Below are 17982 nucleotides of genomic sequence, written 5' to 3' on the forward strand. Positions count from 1 at the left end.
GAGCCGCACTCATCCAGGCAAGTGGAGAGTATTCCATCACACTCCTAACTTGTGCCTTGTAGATGGTGGACAGGCTTTGGGGAGTCAGGAGATGAGTTACTTGCTGCAGGATTTCTGGCCTCTGACCTGATCATGTAGCCACAGTATTTATATGGCTAAACCAGTTCATTTTCTGGTCAATGGCAACCCCCAGGATGTTGATAGTGGGGGATTCAGTGATGGTAATGCCATTAAATGTCAAGGAGAGATGGTTAGATTCTCTCTTGTTGGAGATGGCACTTGTGTGGCACAAATATTACTTGTCACTTGCCACTTGTCAGCCCAAGCCTGGATATTGTCCAGGTTGTGCTGCATTTGGACATGGACTGCTTCAGTATCTGAGGAGTTGCGAATGGTGCTGAACATTGTGCAATCATCAGCAAACATCCCCACTTCTGACCTTGTGTTGGAAGGAAGGCCATTGATGAAGCAGGTGAAGATGGTTGGGCCTAGGACACTACTCTGAGGAACTCCTGCAGTGCTGTCCTGGTACTGAGATGATTGATTGACCTCCACGACCTTCCTTTGTGCTAGGTATGACTCCAAACAGCAGAGAGTTTTCCTCCTGATTCCCATTGACTCCAGTTTTGCTAGGGCTCCTTGATGCCACACTCGGTCAAATGCTGCCTTGATGTCAAAGGCAGTCACTCTCATTTCACCTCTGGAGTTCATCTGTTTTGTCCATGTCTGAACCAAGGATGTAATGAGGTCAGAAGCTGAGTGACCCTGGCAGAACCCAAACTGAGTGTCAGTGAGCAGGTTATTGCTAAGCAAGTGCTGCTTGATAGCATTGTTGATGACCCCTTCCATCACTTTACTGATTATCGAGTTGTAGGCAACAATTGGCCACGTTGAATTTGTCCTGCTTTTTGTGTACAGGACATACCTGGACAATTTTTCACATTGTAGGGTAGATGCCAGTGTTGTAGCTGTACTGGAACAGCTTGACTAGGGGCACGGCATGTTCTGGAGCACAAGTCTTCAGCACTATAGATGGAATATTGTCAGGACCCATAGCCTTTGCAGTATCCAGTGCCTTCAGTCATTTTTTGATATTGCATATTGTGAATCAAACTGGCTCAAGACTGGCATCTGTGATGCTAGGGTCCTCTGGAGGAGACTGAGATGAATAATTCACTTGGCACTCCTGGCTGAAGATTGTTGCTTCGGCCTTATCTTTTGCACTGGTATGCTGGCGTCTTCCTGCAGGCTTACAAAGCAAAAGGATATGGCAGCATTGCAGGGCAGCTATTTAGGTAACTTTACCCAGAGTGTGACAGGAAGGGACAGTGTGTACAAACTTAAAAAAACAGCAACAAATAGGGTCAAAGGGGGAAAAATGGTAAAAAGGCAAAATTAATGGCTCTTTACTTAAATGCATGTATTATTCAGAACAAAATAAATGATTTAACGGCACAAATAGAGGTTAATGGGCATGATCTTATAGCCATTACTGAGACATGGTTACAAGGAGATCAAAGCTGGGAACTAAATATTCAGGGGTATGTGACTTTTCAAAAGGACAGGCAGGAGTAGCTTGTTAGTACGAGATGAAATAAGTACGATAGAAAGAAATGATCTTGGATTGGAAGATGTAGAATCCATATGGGTTGAGGTAAGAAATAACAAGGGAAAGAAGACACTGGTGGGAGTAGTTTATAGGCCCTCTAATTGTAGCTATACTGTAGGACAGAGAATAAATCAATAGGTAATGAGGGCATGTAAAAAAGGCTGTACCTTAATCATGGGAATTCGAAAAATCAAATTGGCAGAGGTAGCCACAAGGAGGAATTCACAGAGTGTATTTGGGTCAGTTTCCTAGAACAGTGTGTTGTGGATCCAACCAGGGATCAGGCTACTTTGGATCTGGTAATGTGTAATGAGGCAGGTTTAATAAATTGTCTCAGAGTAAGAGATCCCCTAGGGGACAGCGACCATAACATGGTAGAATTTAGCATTCAGTTTGAGAGTCAGAAACTTGGGTCAGAAACAACTGTGCCAAACTTAAATAAGAGTAATTACAAAGGAATGATGGCAGAGTTGGCTGGAGTGGGCTGGGAAAGGAGTTTAGTAGAAAAGACAGTTGATGAACAATGGCAGATGTTTAAGACAAAGGTTCATGACTCACAACCAAAGATATATCCCACTGAGGAAGAAGGGTTCTAGGAAGGGGATAAACCAACCATGGTTAACCAAGGAAGTTAAGGAAGGTATCAAATTGAAAGAAAAAAACATACAATGTGGCAAAGATTAGTGGTAAGCCAGAGGACTGGGAAAGTTTTAAAAACCAACAAAAGGTGACCAAAAAAAAAAGGGAGAAAATAAACTTTGAGGGTAAACTAGCAAGTAAAACAAAAATAGACAGTAAGAGCTTCTTTAAATATATAAAAAGGAAGAGAGAGGCCAAAATGAACATAGGCCCCTTAGAGAATGAGGCTGGGAAAAAAATAATGGGGAACCAGGAAATGGCAGAGGAATTGAATAAATACTTTGCATCAGTCTTCATGGTAGAAGACACTAATAGCATTCCAAAAATACTAAATGATCAAGGGGCAAAAGGAGGGGAGGACATAAATACAATAAATATCACCAGAGAAAAAGTACTAGGGAAACTAATGGGGCTAACGGCCGATAAGTCCCTTGGACCTGATGGTTGCATCCTGGGATATTAAAGGAATAGCTGCAGAGATAGTGGGTGCATTGGTAGTAATCTTCCAAGAATCCTTAGATTCTGGAAAAGTCCCAGAGGATTGGAAGACTGCCAATGCAACACCCTTATTCAAAAAGGGAGGGAGACAAAAAAACAGGTAACTTTGGCCAGTTAGCTTAACATCTGTCATTGGGAAAATGTTAGAATCTATTATAAAGGATGTATTAGCAGAACATTTAAAAATACATAATATAATCAAGCAGGGTCAGCATGGCTTCATGAAGGGGAAATCATGCATGTCAAATTTATTAGAATTCTTTGAGGAGGTAATAAGCAGGATAGATAAAGGGGAACCAGTAGGTGTAATATATTTGGATTTCCAAAAGGCGTTTGATAAGGTACTGCACATATGGCTACTTAATAAGAAAAGGGCCCATGGTGTTGGGGATAGTATATTAGCATGGATAGAGGATTGGCTAACTAATAGGAGAAAGAGAGTTGGGATAGGGGGATATTTTCAGGGAAGGCAACCTGTAAATAGTGGAGTGCTGCAGGGATTATTGCTGGTGCCCCAATTATTTACAACATGTATTAATGACTTGGATGAAGGAAGTGAATATACTATCACCAGGTTTGCAGATGACACAAAAGTAGGTGGGAGGCAAGTAGTGAGGATGGCATAGAATCTACAGAGGGACATAGACAGGTTAAGTGAGTGGGCAAAAACTTGGCAGATGGAATATAATGTGGAAAAATGTGAGGTTATGCACTTTGGCAGGAAGAATAGAGGAGCTGAATATTATTTAAATGGAGAGTGACTGCAGAAAGCTGCAGCACAGAAGGATTTGGGGATCCTTGTGCATGAATCACAAAAAGCTAACATACAGGTTCAGCAGGTAATAAGGAAGGCAAATGGAATGTTGGCCTTTATTTCAAAGGAATAGGGAAGTCTTGCTAAAACTATACAAGGCACTAATTAGATCACACTTAGAATACTGTGAATAGTTTTGGCCCCCTTATCTAAGGAAAGATGTACTGGTATTGGAGGCAGTCCAGAGAAGATTCACAAGGTTGATCCCAGGTATGGAGGGATTTCCTTAAGAGGAGAGGTTGATTAGGTTGGACCTGTACTCATTGGAGTTTAAAAGAATGAGAGGTTGCCTTATCGAAACATATAGGCCAGAATATAACGCTTGTCGGGCGGCCTGGCGCCCGAACCAACCGAGCTTAAAATGACACACGATGATGTTGGGCAAGCGTCCCAACGTCATTGCGCACTCGCGCAATATTTCGGTTGGCGGGCGTGCGCAGGAAACGGCTGTGAGTGCGCCCACTGACAATTAAAAGGCCTATTAAGACCATTAGAGTTATAATTGAAATTAATTTTTCACTGCCCGTCCATCCTTACAGTTGGTGGGCAGGGGAAAAGGCCAAGTGGCCTTTGCATTTTTTAGAAACCCTCATCCACGGGCGGGATGAGGCTTCCAACAGCAAATTAAAAAAAAATGTAAACATTTCATTACGAACATGTCCCTGCTCATGTGACAGAGTCACATGAGGGGACATGTTTTTTAACAATTTAAAATCTTAATTTTTTATGTTCAAAACTCTTCATCTCCCTGAGGCAGCTCTGTACATGCGTGAGCTTACACTCTCACCCTCCCCGCCGCCCCCCCTCCCACCCCCCCAAAGGCTGGGCTGAGCGCTGCCATATGCATTTCACGTTGGGCAGGCCTTAATTGGCCCGACAGTGTGAATTCGCGGTCTGGCCCCGATCGCAGGCGGCGGTCGGCTTCCCAACAGTTCCCGCCTGCCCTGCCAAGCCTGCAAGACAAGGGAAAAATCCTGGCCATAAGATTCTTAGAGGACTTGACAGGATGGATGCTGAGAGGTTGTTTCCTCTTGTGGGAGATCCTAGGACCAATCTCAGAGTAAGGGGTTGCCCATTTAAGACAGAGATGAGGAGTGATTTCTTCTCTGAGGTAGTGAATCTGAGGAATTCTTTACCGCAGAGGGCTGTAGAGGCTAAGTCGTTAAGTATATTCAAGGCTGAGATGGACAGATTTTTAATCAGTAAGGGAATCAAGGGTTATGGGGAAAAGGCAGGGAAGTGGAGTTGAGGGTTATCAGATCAGCCATAATCTCATTGAATGGTGGAGCAGACTCGATGGGCTGAATGGCCTACTTCTGCTCCTATGTCTTCTGGTCTTATGGTCTTATGATTGAGGATGGGGATATTTTTGGAGCCACCTCCTCCAGTGAATTGTTTGATAGTCTTCTGACATTCATGCCTGGATGTGGCAGGACTGCAGAGCTTAGATCTGATCCGTTGATTGTGGAATCGTTTAGCTCTGCCTATCACTTTTTGCTTATGCTGTTTGGCATGCAAGTAGTCCTGTGTTGTAGCTTCATCAGGTTGACACCTCATTTTTAGGTATGCCTGGTGCTGCTCCTGACATATCCTCCTGCACTCTTCATTGAACCAGGGTTGATCCACTGGCTTGATGGTAATGATAGAGTGGGGATATGCCAGGCCATGAGGTTATAGATTGTGTTTGAGTACAATTCTGCTGCTGCTGATGACCCACAGCACCTCATGGTTGCCCAGTCTTGAGTTGCTAGATCTGTTTGAAATCTATCCCATTTACCACGGTGGTAGTGCCACACAACATGATGGAGGGTATCCTCAATATGAAGATGACTCTCTCCATCGTGTTGTGTGGCACCACCACCGTGCTAAATCGGATAGCTTTCGAACAGATCTAGCAACTCGAGGGTGTGATATTGCTTATATTGCTATGTAATGGTTCTAACTTGGAGCCCCATGATTTTTTTAAGCACCCCTGTTTTAACAATATTGCCCCTATGTCACCTAGAGAAGTCTTGTGCAGTAATACTTAAAACATTGGATCCAGTTAAGAAACGTTGTTTCCTTATGTGGCTCTATGTTGAATTTTGTTTGATAACACTCCTGTAAAATGCCCTGCGATGCTTTACAATGAAAAAGGATGTAAATACAAGCTATTTTTGAAAAAAAAAGAATAACTTGCAGTTATATAGCCTCTGCCATGACCTCAACCTGCCATAAAGTGCTTCACAGCCAGTGAAGTACATTTGAAGTATTGCTGTTGGTATAAGGTAGGCAAGAGCAGCAGTCAATTTGCATGCAGCGAAGCCCACCAACAGAAAGGAGGTAGTCGATTGGATATTCTGTTTTTTGATCATGTTGGCCGAGGGACAAATTTTGGCTATGGCACCAGGTGAGCATCTTTGTTCGTCTTTGAATAGTGCCATTAGGTCTTTTATATCCAACTGAGAGGGAAGACAGGCCCTTGGTTTATCTTCCTGTTCAAAAGATGGTGGCTTTGACAGTACAACACTGAAATGTTAGAATAGATATTTTGTTCAGATCTCTGGCTTGAGCCCACCACCTTCTGGCTCAGAGTCGAGCATGTGAATGAGCTGAGGTGAAAAAAGTTAAGGTTTTGTACGTGTGTATGCAGTGCCTTGTTGGTTAAATTCAAACCCTGTCAGGAACTAAAACCCTAATTTATTTTTACTGTCACGTGTATATTGGACAATTTGGGAAGCTATTTTTGGGAGCTAGATAGCCCAAAAGACAACTAACATTTTCAGTGTGTGCTATCAGTATTGCTAAAATATTTCCACCTGAGATGATGAATGACTCATACCTGGCATCACTAATTGTTTAAAGCAACCTGAAGGGAACATCTGTCTGGTGGTAATTACATCCATAAATAGCACGGTATCTGAGCAACACATGTCATTAGCACGATAAAATGTCACTGTGGGGAAATTCTGACAAATCGTCAAATAAAGTCAGACACTCATTATCTTCCAAAAGGATGTTGTTTTCATCTTGGTTAGTTTTTGAGCATGTTCAATTCCAGGAACAGCTCAGAATTTTCTGCTCTGAAAATGTGCCTGAGAATTAAAAAAAAACACTAATGGCTGCCTTTTAAATGTTTTTTTTAAACACGTGAGACCCTTTATCTGCTAATTAAATAAACCACAATGTTGTTGCTGATTTATTCATAAATTTAGTTTGTCCAAAATTTGTTTTGCTCCAGAATTTTCTTTCTCATAAATTGGAATTACAATGCAACGAAGGCGTGGGTGCTCTCAAATTCATTTAGTTTGGATTTTCATGATTGGCCTCCTCCACCCTGCCCTCTAACTTTACCAGGCTTTGCAGTACAAAAAAGCTGACCGTATAGAGCGTTTGGTCTTTGATGTATCTGCTATCATTTATGGATGACCTAGATACAGCATCATCAGAAGTATGATGGAGTTCAGCTATAATACTAGATTAATTCTGCAATTCTATGCATTGGGCAGGATTTTACAGGTGGCAGGATCTCCTTGCCCCACCACATGAAGAGCCAGTAGTGAATGCATCCTTGCCAATTAAGCAGCCGCACAGCCATTTAGCACTCTGAGGAGCATCAATTTGCTGGAGATAGGACTTATGCCCCTCACTTGGGCAGAAGTCCCACCTCATAGAGCTTCCAGTCAATCTGACTTGCCTGCAGCTAAGTAGACCCCAGAGATAAGTGCGGGGGTGGGGTCTCACGATGGGGAGGGGAGATGAAGCCTGTGGTGATGGGGGTCTTGATGGAGAGGCTGAGGCGAGGGAGCAAATGAGGGGGACAGACCTTGGTGGGGGGGGCACCTGATATGGAAAGGGGGCCCTTGAGGGAGGCTTACCCACTTCACCCCCGAGTAGGGTAACCTACTAGGCTTCCCCAGGCAACTGAACTACTCCCACCAGCTGGAAATTGAGGCTGGGGAGAATATTGGCCACTTAAGGGCCTCAAATGGGATGAGGGTGGGCCCTAGGCTTTTCCTACCCCATGTAAAACTGCAGAGAGGTCAGGGGTGAGTGGGAGAGTGGCAGGAAAGCTTCTCAAGGAATTTGACAGGTCTCCCTCCATCTGCAAACCCGCTGGCGGAGGGACCATAAAATTCTGCCCAAAATCAAATTTTATATACAGTGATGTTAAAAATACTGTCATGTTTGAGTAATAAACATCTTAAGAGTTCTTTCACTTTTAATCTGAAAAATTTGAGTTTAAGTGAAAAGTTAAGTTTTAAGTGAAAAGGCATTTGTCCTTGTTCTGTTTTAGCGCTGGGTGTCAGCTGTGCGTCAAGGGCAGCATTCTTGCCTCTGTGTCAGCAGGTCATGAATTCAAGCCCACTCCAAAGACTTGAACACATAGGGTCAGACTTTCAGTGTTGGAAAGCTCTGCAGACCTTTAAAACTGGCAGATGGGTCCTGGATGTGGAAGTTGCGCCACATTTCTGACACATCCAATTTTTTGCTAGCAGGGGGAAGCGGGTGGAATTTGACTCACACAGGCGGGAAACCCAAACTGAGCAGGGCCATTTGAACTTGAGTTTAAACATACCTTTTGCAAGGGCCTTAACCCACAGTGTGGGAGTTGAGAATTGATGTAGTAGATGTAAATGCTCTTGAAGGCTGGATAAAGTCTGTTTTAAGTGTCAAGATCTGAAATTTTTTAAATCTCCCACTTGTTAAACGTGGAAAAAAACAGACATAAGCTGTTTAAAAAAATCTTCTGATGGACTGCTTTGATTGAGAGGCCACCTGGTATAGGTTGGAAAGAAAGTACCATCTGGTCGTTCAGTATTGATAGATGTCTTGGTTGATATTTCCTTAAGGGCTGTTATTATGTTCTTATGAATGTTTGGCTGAGTTTCAAAAGGTGGCTTATCTCACCCAGGATTTCTAAGTTCACAGTTCGTTTGACAGTTTAAAGAAGCTATTAAAGGATTAGCTGTCTTTGATGTGGGATCTGAATAGCATTTTGTTTGTTTTTATAAGAGATTAGCCACTTGAGATTTGGAAGTTTTGAATGGGTTTCTTGAATGCAAGTTTTTTTTTACTATCAAGTATGTATGAGAGCTGTATTAGATTTTTAGAAGTTTATTTTTTCATTTCCACATGGCTTCTATGGAGACTTGGTTGGTGGCCATGGAGGGAACATGGTGGGTATGAGGGGCAATGGGTGAGGGGAATTATCTGCATGAGGGTGGCATGGGAGATATGAGGGGTCATGTGGGTATGGGTGGAAGGGTGAGGAGGGTGGGGGTGGGTGAGGACTAGGGGTCCTAACAGTGTCTAAAGCAACTGGGGTGAAGTCCCAAAAAACATCCAAGAAAGTGTGGCATATTCCATCACACCCCTGACTTGTCTCTTGTAGATGGTGCTTAGGCTTTGGGGAGTCAGGAGGTGAGTTACTTGCCACAAAATTCCCAGCCTCTGACCTGTTCTTGTAGCCACAGTATTTGTATGTTTGGTCCAGTTCAGTTTCTGGACAATGGTAATGCCAGGATGTTGATAGTAGGGGATTCAGCGATGGTAATGCCATTGAATGTCAAGGGGCAATGGTTAGATTCTCTCTTGTTGGAGGAAAATCCAGCCCCTTGTGTGAAAACTGGCTGTCACATGTTGTATCACAACTGTGTTTACACTTTACAAAGTATTTCATTGGCTGAAAAGCATTTTGGGATGTCCTGAGACCATAGAAAGTACAGTAGAAATGCAAGTTACTTCTTTCTTTATTAAATTTGGCAGCTACTATAAGGAAGCAGTTCTAGCGAACACCGAATGGATAAATGATGGGCTGTAGCCTGTGGTACCGGAGCTTGTAACATTACTCAAATAGAGTAAAGGTAAATCCTAAAATGTGGGGGCCGACCCTAGATTATAGGAAAGGATGAAATGTTGTACAGTCATGATTTGATGAAGAAAAGATGAACTGTGGGGTGCCCTGTGTCATCACGAGATGTTTGTAGCCGTTAGTGTGGAATAGTCCTTGTTATAATGATTGAGCCCCTGTTTGGTGGCTTACTGTGAATTGATTTTAATAATGTTTAAATATACATAAAACACGGTGCACCCTCCTTTACCTTCTATTTAAATTGTGCATCACTTTCTAACTTTCCAATGAGTTGAATTGACACTTAAAAATGATTTAGGTTGGGGGAATGGAGGTTTAAAGCAGGAAGTTCTTGGCTGTTTCTGGAATTGTCTGTCCAACATGAAAACAATGTTCCTTTAACATTTAAACATTTCTAATAATCCACTACCATTTTAAGACATGAAAGGAAGATAATGATATGGCCCTGGGTTACTAGTCCAGCGACATTACCACTATGCCAATATCTCCCCAATTTTAATTTTAGTGGGTATCAATTGTATCTACTTACACAGACTAGTTCACTGCTGTTGACGAAAGTGTTGGTTACGCTACCTGACAATGGGACAGTTCTGATATTCATGAGGCAGGATTTTTACCTTGTTGGGCGGGTGTGGTGGGTGGGCCCAGGAGCAGTCGCAAAGCTGATCGCCGCGTGTAATCGTGCCTCAAAACATCAATTTCAGCACAGAGCTGCCTCAGGGAGCTGAAGATATTTAAAATAAAAAATTAGAAACTTACCAATGTTAATAACGCCCCCTCATGACTCTGTCACATGAGCAGGGACATCTTATAAATGATATTTCAAAACTTTTATTTTATTTTTAATTCCCACTGGAAACCCCATCCTGCCTGTGCGTGAGGTTTCATAAAAAATCCAAATGCCGCTTGGCCTTTTTGCCTGCCTGCCATAAGTAAGGTTGGACATGCAGCGAAAAATTGCATTCAATTAATACTTTAATGGCCTTAATAGGCCTGTTAATTGTTGGCGGTCATGCTGCCGACTCCTGTGTGTGCCTGCCGACTGAAATACCGCGCAAGTACGTGATGACGTCAGGAAGCTTGCCTGACGTCATCGCGTGTCATTTTACGCTTGAGTAGGTCAGGCATGCCCGCCTGCACAGCTAAAAATTCAGCCTATGGTTTAAGCCACAGGGCTGCCTTATTTTGTCTATTATTTTGTTGTTGCTTTTGTATTAGCCCTTTAAATCTGGGATTTGATCTTTAAGTTACAAAGGTGATTAATATATGGTTTAACCATTAAGAGATTAGAATTACAGTATGAAACTTTAACTCTTTACATGCTGATATGAAAAAGCCTTTGTAAACATCTCATGTTCAGAATGGAAAATAGTACATCAGATGGACAGGAACATCGTCATCAATCTTTGAGTCATGTTCGTAGAGTGTTTCAGAGAGCCTTGTTGAAAGCAAAATAAATGTATGTTAGATCACTGTGCAATTGCACATTGTGCAACAACAAGTTTGCATAGGAGTGTGCATATTTGCTCGCAGTGATTTTTCAATTGTAATGACTTCATGAAAAATTGTTTAGCGGATACGTTTTTGTTTAGTGGGATGGGACTTGTGGGAAATAAGGGGACTATGAGCCGGTAGAGACATGCGTCAATAGCTCATGATGGTGTCATATGTAGTGAAGGTGGTAATTGGATGTAATTTAGATCATTGCATCATGTCTTCATCATTAATTGCAGGCTGTAATGTCTACCAAATGCTTCATTATAAACAATAATATGGTGTCTCTTTAGGTGCTCTTAGATTGGTATCTGTTAGTTCAGCAAGACAGCAGCATCACAACATTGGATATATTTATCAATGCTTTCACATTGATGCGTGGTTAACTCCAATTGCAGGAGAGCACCAGTCACCTCTAGGGTTGCCAACCCTCCTGGATTGTCAGGAGTCCACTGGAATCAGCATCAATCTCCTGGTGGCCAAAAAAAGCATTTCGGGAACAAAAACAGAAAATGCTGAAAAAACTCAGCAGGTCTGACAGCATCTGTGGTGAGAGAAACAGAGTTTACGAGTCCGTATGGCCCTTCTTCAGAGCTTTGAAGACCTGCTGAGTTTCTCTAGCATTTTCTGTTTTTGTTTCAGATTTCCAGCATCCGCAGTATTTTGCTTTTATCAAAGCATTTCGGGAGACTGGAACGCACCTGCTTCCTTTGCCAGTACCCAGCCTGGGCATGTGTTTCATCATGTGCTGCAACGTCAGCAGTGAAAGGAGCAGGGGAAGCTCTCTTCTATGTTTGTTTCGTCTACGTCATCTTTAATGCAGGTAGCTGACACTGCATAATGTGCACATGTGTGGGGCCTGCATCCTCGGTGCTTTGCTTGATTCCTGGGGGAAAAAAGCTTCCAACTGGGGGGAGGGATGTCCCTCCAGGCTCATTCATTGAGGCATTGAAGGGAGTGCTTTGGAAATAAACTCACAATGAGTAGCCAGCAGCCATTCTGCTGAAACTAACTCCAACCCCCTCTTTACTGCACAGATTATGTGTTCCATTTTATGATGCACTGATTCATTCTGGGAAGATGCTGTTGGTTCGAAAGACTGGCAGTGCTCTGCTCTCCGGCAGAAGGTAAGAGGAACTCACAGGTTCGAGAGGAATATAGAGCATATTGATTTAATTGTGCCTGTCCATATGTGACCTCCTGGACATTATTACACTCTACGGGGTTGAAACTTTTTTTTTATTCATTCACAGGACGTGGGCTTCACTGGCTGGGCCAGCATATATTGCCCATCCCTAGTTGCCCTTGAAAAGGTGGTGGTGAGCTGCCTTCTTGAACTGCTGCAGTCCATGAGGTGTAGGTACATGCCCAGTGCTGTTAGGAAGGGAGTTCCGGGATTTTGACCCAGTGACGGTGAAGGAACGGCGATATATTTCCAAGTTAGGGTGGTGAGTGGCTAGGAGGGGAGCTTCCAGGTGGTGGTGTTCCCATCTATCTGCTTCCCTTGTCCTTCTAGATGGTAGTGGTCGTGGGTTTGGAAGGTGCTGTTGAAGGAGAATTCCTGCAGTGCATCTTGTAGATGGTACGCACTGCTGCCTCTGTGTGTCGGTGGTGGAGGGAGCGAATGTTTGTGGATGTAGTGCCGATCAAGCAGGCTGCTTTGTCCTGGACGGTGCCAAGCTTCTTGAGTGTTGTGGGAGCTGCACTCATTCAGGCAAGTGGGGAGTATTCCATCACACTCCTGACTTGTGCCTTGTAGATGGTGGACAGGCTTTGAGGAGTTGGGAGGTGAGTTACTTGTCACCCGATTCCTAGCCTCTGACCTGCTCTTGTAGCCACGATATTTATATGGCTTGTCCAGTTCAGTTTCTGGCCAATGGTAACCCGTGGATGTTGATAGTGGGGGATTCAGTGATGGCAATGCCACTGAACATCAAGGGGTTATGGTTTTATTCTGTCTTGCTGGGGATGGTCATTGCCTAACACTTATGTGGCGCGAATGTTACTTGTTGCTTGTCAACCCAAGCCTGGATATAGTCCAGGTCTTGCTACATTTAGACATGGACTGCATGAGTGTCTGAGGAGTTGCAAATGGTGCTGAACATTGTGCAATCATCAGCAAACATCCCCAGTTCTGATTTTATGTTGGAAGGAAGGTCATTGATGAAGCAACTGAAGATGGTTGGGCTGTGGATACTACCCTGAAGAATTCCTGCAGTGATGTTCTGGAGCTGAGATGACTGACCTTAAAGAACCATATTTCTTTGTGCTAGGTATGACTCCAACCAGTGGAGAGTTTTCCCCCTGGTTCCCATTGACTCCGGTTTTGCTAGGGCTCCTTGATGCCACACTCAGTCAAATGCGGCCTTGATGTCAAGGGCAGTCACTCTCACATCACCTCGGGAGTTCAGATCTTTTGTCCATGTTTGAACCAAGGCTGTAATGAGGTCAGGAGCTGAGTGGCCCTGGCGGAACCCAAACTGGGTGTCAGAGAGCAGGTTATTGTTAAGTAAGTGCTGTTTGATAGCACAGTTGACCACCCCTTCCCGTACTTTACTGATTATTGAGAGTAGACTGATGGGGCGGTAATTGGCTGGGTTGGATTTGTCCTGCTTTTTGTGTACAGGACATACCTGGGCAATTTTCCACATAGCTGGTTAGATGCCAGTGTTGTAGCTGTACTGGAACAGCTTGGCTGGGGGTACGGCAAGTTCTGGAGCACAAGTTTTCAGTACTATTGCTGGAATATTGTCAGGGCCCATAGCCTTTGCAGTATCTAGTGCCTTTAGCCGTTTCTTCATATCAAATGGAGTGAATCGAATTGGCTGAAGACTGGCATTGGTGATGCTGGGGACCTCTGGAGGAGGCCGAGATGGATCATCCACTCAGCACTTCTGGCTGAAGATTGTAGCAAATGTTTCAGCCTTATCTTTTGCACTGATGTGCTGGGCTCCTCCATCATTGAGGATGGGCAAATTTGTGGAGGCTCCTCCTCCAGTGAGTTGTTTAATTGTCCACCACCATTCACGACTGGATGTGGCAGGACTGCAGAAGTTAGATCTGATCCGTTGGTTGTGGGATAGCTATTTGCATTGCTAAATCTATCTCCTTTATCCCAGTGGCTGAATCATTGAGAAAATTCTTTGTGGGAGATGGTTTTTAACAAAAGAAACACAGAGATACCTCAATTTCACAGCTTTGAACTAAATGAGAGTCAACATGAAAGATTTCTAGTGGTGTGTTCCTGCATAATGATTCTGCACAGAGGAATCAAGTATTCAAATTAGCGCACTGTGCTCTGTCTCCTTGTTGGGTTTGATTCCAACCCAGAGTAATAGAATAGAACTCTTCCTTCATTACTGGCTGTACTATTCCTGCAGGGTCTGAGTTTGGGCCTGTTTCAACCCTGTTTATAGTGGATGTGGCCCCACAACGTAAAATTAACTCAAGTTAGCCCAAAAATAGCAATCTCCCTCAGGCTATACATATGGTTAAGTGTGAAGGACGGAATCAGTTCACATTGAGCAGCAGGTGGACCCCTCTAAGTTTGAGCACATTTTGGGGTAAAAGAAGTGGTATTCTTCTAATGATCCCAGCTGATGTTACTACTGGGCAAGTTGGATCCGAGGGTGGAACCCAGCTTTATAGATCTTAATTTTTATTTTTTGTTTAGAAATGTGGAGGGCGGCTACTGAACAGAGTCACAGGAGTCAGTTGATGAACTATTAACAAAAGAAGAAAACATTCAACAAGATAAGATGAACAATATTGTACTACTCCTTCACCCACAACTATACCTTTACAGACACATACAGATTTGTGAGGTTAACACAAGTTACAAAGGGTTTCTTGCACTATAATGTTCACAGTAAGTATGTAGTCCATGTACACCAATAGGCGACCTGTGGTCAGGCACACCGCACTCTGAAACCAAGTGACAGATGCCACCCCAAACAAATGATCCTTCATCAACACCCCCAGACGCTTGTCACACTGTGAGCCAACCGATTTCACTGAACACTGTCTTTCACATGAGGATTTACAACCTCCACTATTGAAGAAACTGCTTTGGAATTTTCTCCCAAATGACTCTTTCTCTCTGATGCCTTCCTGATGGTCCACCTCTGGGGCTTCTCTCCCCTGGATCACCACGTGTATTCAAGCTTTGCCTTCCACACGCTCTCTCATAGATACTCAGCTGTGTCAACAGAATACCACTACTTTACTTTACATGCCCACAGTAAGGAGTTACAGACCTTTGGCTGTCTCCTTGGATCTCCTGGCTTCTCGCAGCCTATTTTGCTTTAAGTCTGCATCCCGCAGCTTTCTCCTTTTAAGCTTGGAGCCTTACTCTACTTCTCACTCTTGACTTCACTTAACAGGACCTTTTCTGGATTCCTGTTCTTTCTTCCTTTAACTAGAAGGCCTTCGTGCGACCTTTTCCCTGTTCCACTGCCTGGTTTTGGCTTCCTCTTTAGTTTAGGACTTGCTATCTGTCCCTCTCCTAAACTGCTTCTCCTGGCAGCTCCTTTCAGCTAAACTGAAACTACTTTTCTTTTTTTCTCTGTCTCTGTAGGCCCCTCTCTCTGGACCCCAGTTTCTAGGCAACAACACGATTTTTTTTCTACCTCATATTTGTTTAACTTCCCTTCAAGAGTCATAAAACCTCATTAGAATGCAGGCATCTTTTAGAGTGAAACCAAAACTCAAGTTTCCCCTTTCTCAACACACCAATACAGATACACAAATCAAGCTTAAACTTAAGCCAAAACTCATTCCTCACACCCACAAATACAAATATAACTGACTTAAACTATCTCTGGTTCCTAACACCCTGCAACTATCTGTCCAGGAAGTCTTGAGAATAACAGTGGTTTCACATGCACTAATCACACACAAATAATCAAAAGGAAATAATCTGTCCGTTGGCCATGTACTGTCTTTACAAACCATTAATAACAAAAATAACTTTTTGTATAGTGCCTTTAATACAATAAAACGTCCCAAGGAGCTTTACAGTAATGTTATAAAACAAAATATGACACCAAACCCAATGAGGAGATATTAGGTCAGATGACCAAATCTTGGTCAAAGGTAGATTTTAAGGAGTGTTTTAAAGGAGGAAAGTGAAGAAGTGAAGTAAAGAGGCGGAATGGTGTACAGAGGAAATTCCAGATCCTGGGGCCTAGGTAACTGAAGCTGTGACCACCAATGGTGCAGTGATTAAACTCAAGGATACTCAGGAGGCCAGAATTAGAGGAGCACAGATATTTCGGAGGGTTGTGAGGCTGGAGGAGTTTACATAGATTGGGTGGGGTGGAGGGGGGGGTGGGGGGGGGGGGCGGGGGGCACGGTGCGGTGGTGGTTACGTGGGGTGGCATGAACCCATGGAGGGATTTGAAAACTGGAATGAGAATTTTTGCTTGACCTGGAGCCAACATAGGTCGGTGAGCAGATGGGTGATAGGGAAACAGGACTTGGTGCGAGGCATAAAAGTAATTTGGATGAGCTTTCCTTCCATAATGCGAGGTCTAAGCAGTCTTGCATTGCAGGTTTTAGCTTGAAACCAATTTTAATTTTGTTTAAGGTTCAAATGTTCTTACTAATATATACAGGGGTCATTGCAATCTTGTGCTCTCAGCAGTGAAACTGCTCTTGAAAAGGGCACAGTTTGGAAGGGCTACAATAAGTATTTTCTGACAAAGCATGGTGGGCATTCCCCTGGCTTCTAGTGTGACTAAAAGGAAATTTGATAGTCCTTTGGCATGCAATCCTACTCACCACATGTATAGAGGTGCAGGTTTTCAGTGATAGGAGACTCAAGCCCTGGTTTCTTGGTTGGCATTATTCGTACATAAGCAGTATCTTATAGCCTCCTGCAACATCAAAGTCACAAAAATCAGAAAGTTTAGTCATCGATCTACTTAGGAAACTGCCTCTATGCTGTGATTGTAACATAACATTTTTGGGAAAAAGCTCAAACTATAACCTAGGATCAAATGTAAGGGGTTAAAGAAGTTTCCACTCAATGACGTAATGTAGAAGAAGAATTTTTTCCAGAAATCACAAGCTTCAGCTTTGTAGGTCAGGTGCCTGCATGATAGAGCTTGCTTCTTTTTGGGATGAAATTTAATACTAGCGGTATAAGTTAATATCACCAATAACAATTACCAATTTGTAAGTGCTTAACACATTTGTGTGACATTTCTAGTATGTTGACTCATTGATTTTAAATAGATTAATGCCTCAGTCTAAATAGCAGAAAAATAAATGTTAAATGATTTATCCTTTTAATTCATCAACAGGCTTGTTATTATTGCTGTTTCCATCCTCTTTTTGCTTAATAAATGAGTGAAATCTACCATGTGACTCTGCTTTCGGGTGTTCTCCTGTGTTGCAAAACATGAAAAAAAAAGAAACGAATATTTTGTGACTATTATGATCTATCTGTGTCAGAATAAGTGCAGATAGGACTTTCTTCTTCTTGAGTTCTCTGTCTGAAGGCTGGTCTTTGGCGACTATTTGCCAAACTACAGTAAAGTGCTTTGATTTCTTTTTACTATGGGTAGGGAGCAGAGGCAGGCCCCAAGTCTGCCTCAGCCAGAATAGGAACAAATCCCATGCTGTTGGCATTCATCTGCTCTGCATGCTAGCCATCTAGCTAACTGAGCTAACCCGTCCCCCAGATAGGGCCTAATAATCTGCAATTGGGTGAAAATAGTACCCAGGATCTCTGCCCATTTTGCAACCCCTCTTAAATATTGCAGTCAGGCCTGAAGTGGGTTGCACAACTGTTTTATTTGTTCATGGGATTCTGGCATCACTGGCATGGCCAGCATGCATTGCCCATTCCTAACTGACCTCGAAAGTGGTGGTTAGCCATCCTCTTGAGCCGCTGCAGTCCCTGTGGTGAAGGTACACCCACAGTGCTGTTCGGAAGGGAGTTCCAGGATTTTGACACAATGACGATGAAGATCAAGTCAGATTGGTTTCGGGGGGGGGAACTTACTGGCTGTGGTGTTCCTATGCATCTGCTGCCCTTGACCTTTAGGTGGTAGAGATTGCGGATGTGGA

General features: G+C 43.3%; 1 protein-coding gene across 1 annotated transcript in view; it reads left to right on the top strand.

The window, feature by feature from the left end:
• Positions 1-17982, top strand: part of cpe (carboxypeptidase E) — a 114713-nt gene that overhangs the window by 27966 nt on the left and 68765 nt on the right. The gene's annotated exons all lie outside the window — the stretch shown is intronic.

Source organism: Cetorhinus maximus, chromosome 1, assembly GCF_964194155.1.
Source record: "Cetorhinus maximus chromosome 1, sCetMax3.hap1.1, whole genome shotgun sequence".
Classification (NCBI taxonomy): domain Eukaryota; kingdom Metazoa; phylum Chordata; class Chondrichthyes; order Lamniformes; family Cetorhinidae; genus Cetorhinus; species Cetorhinus maximus.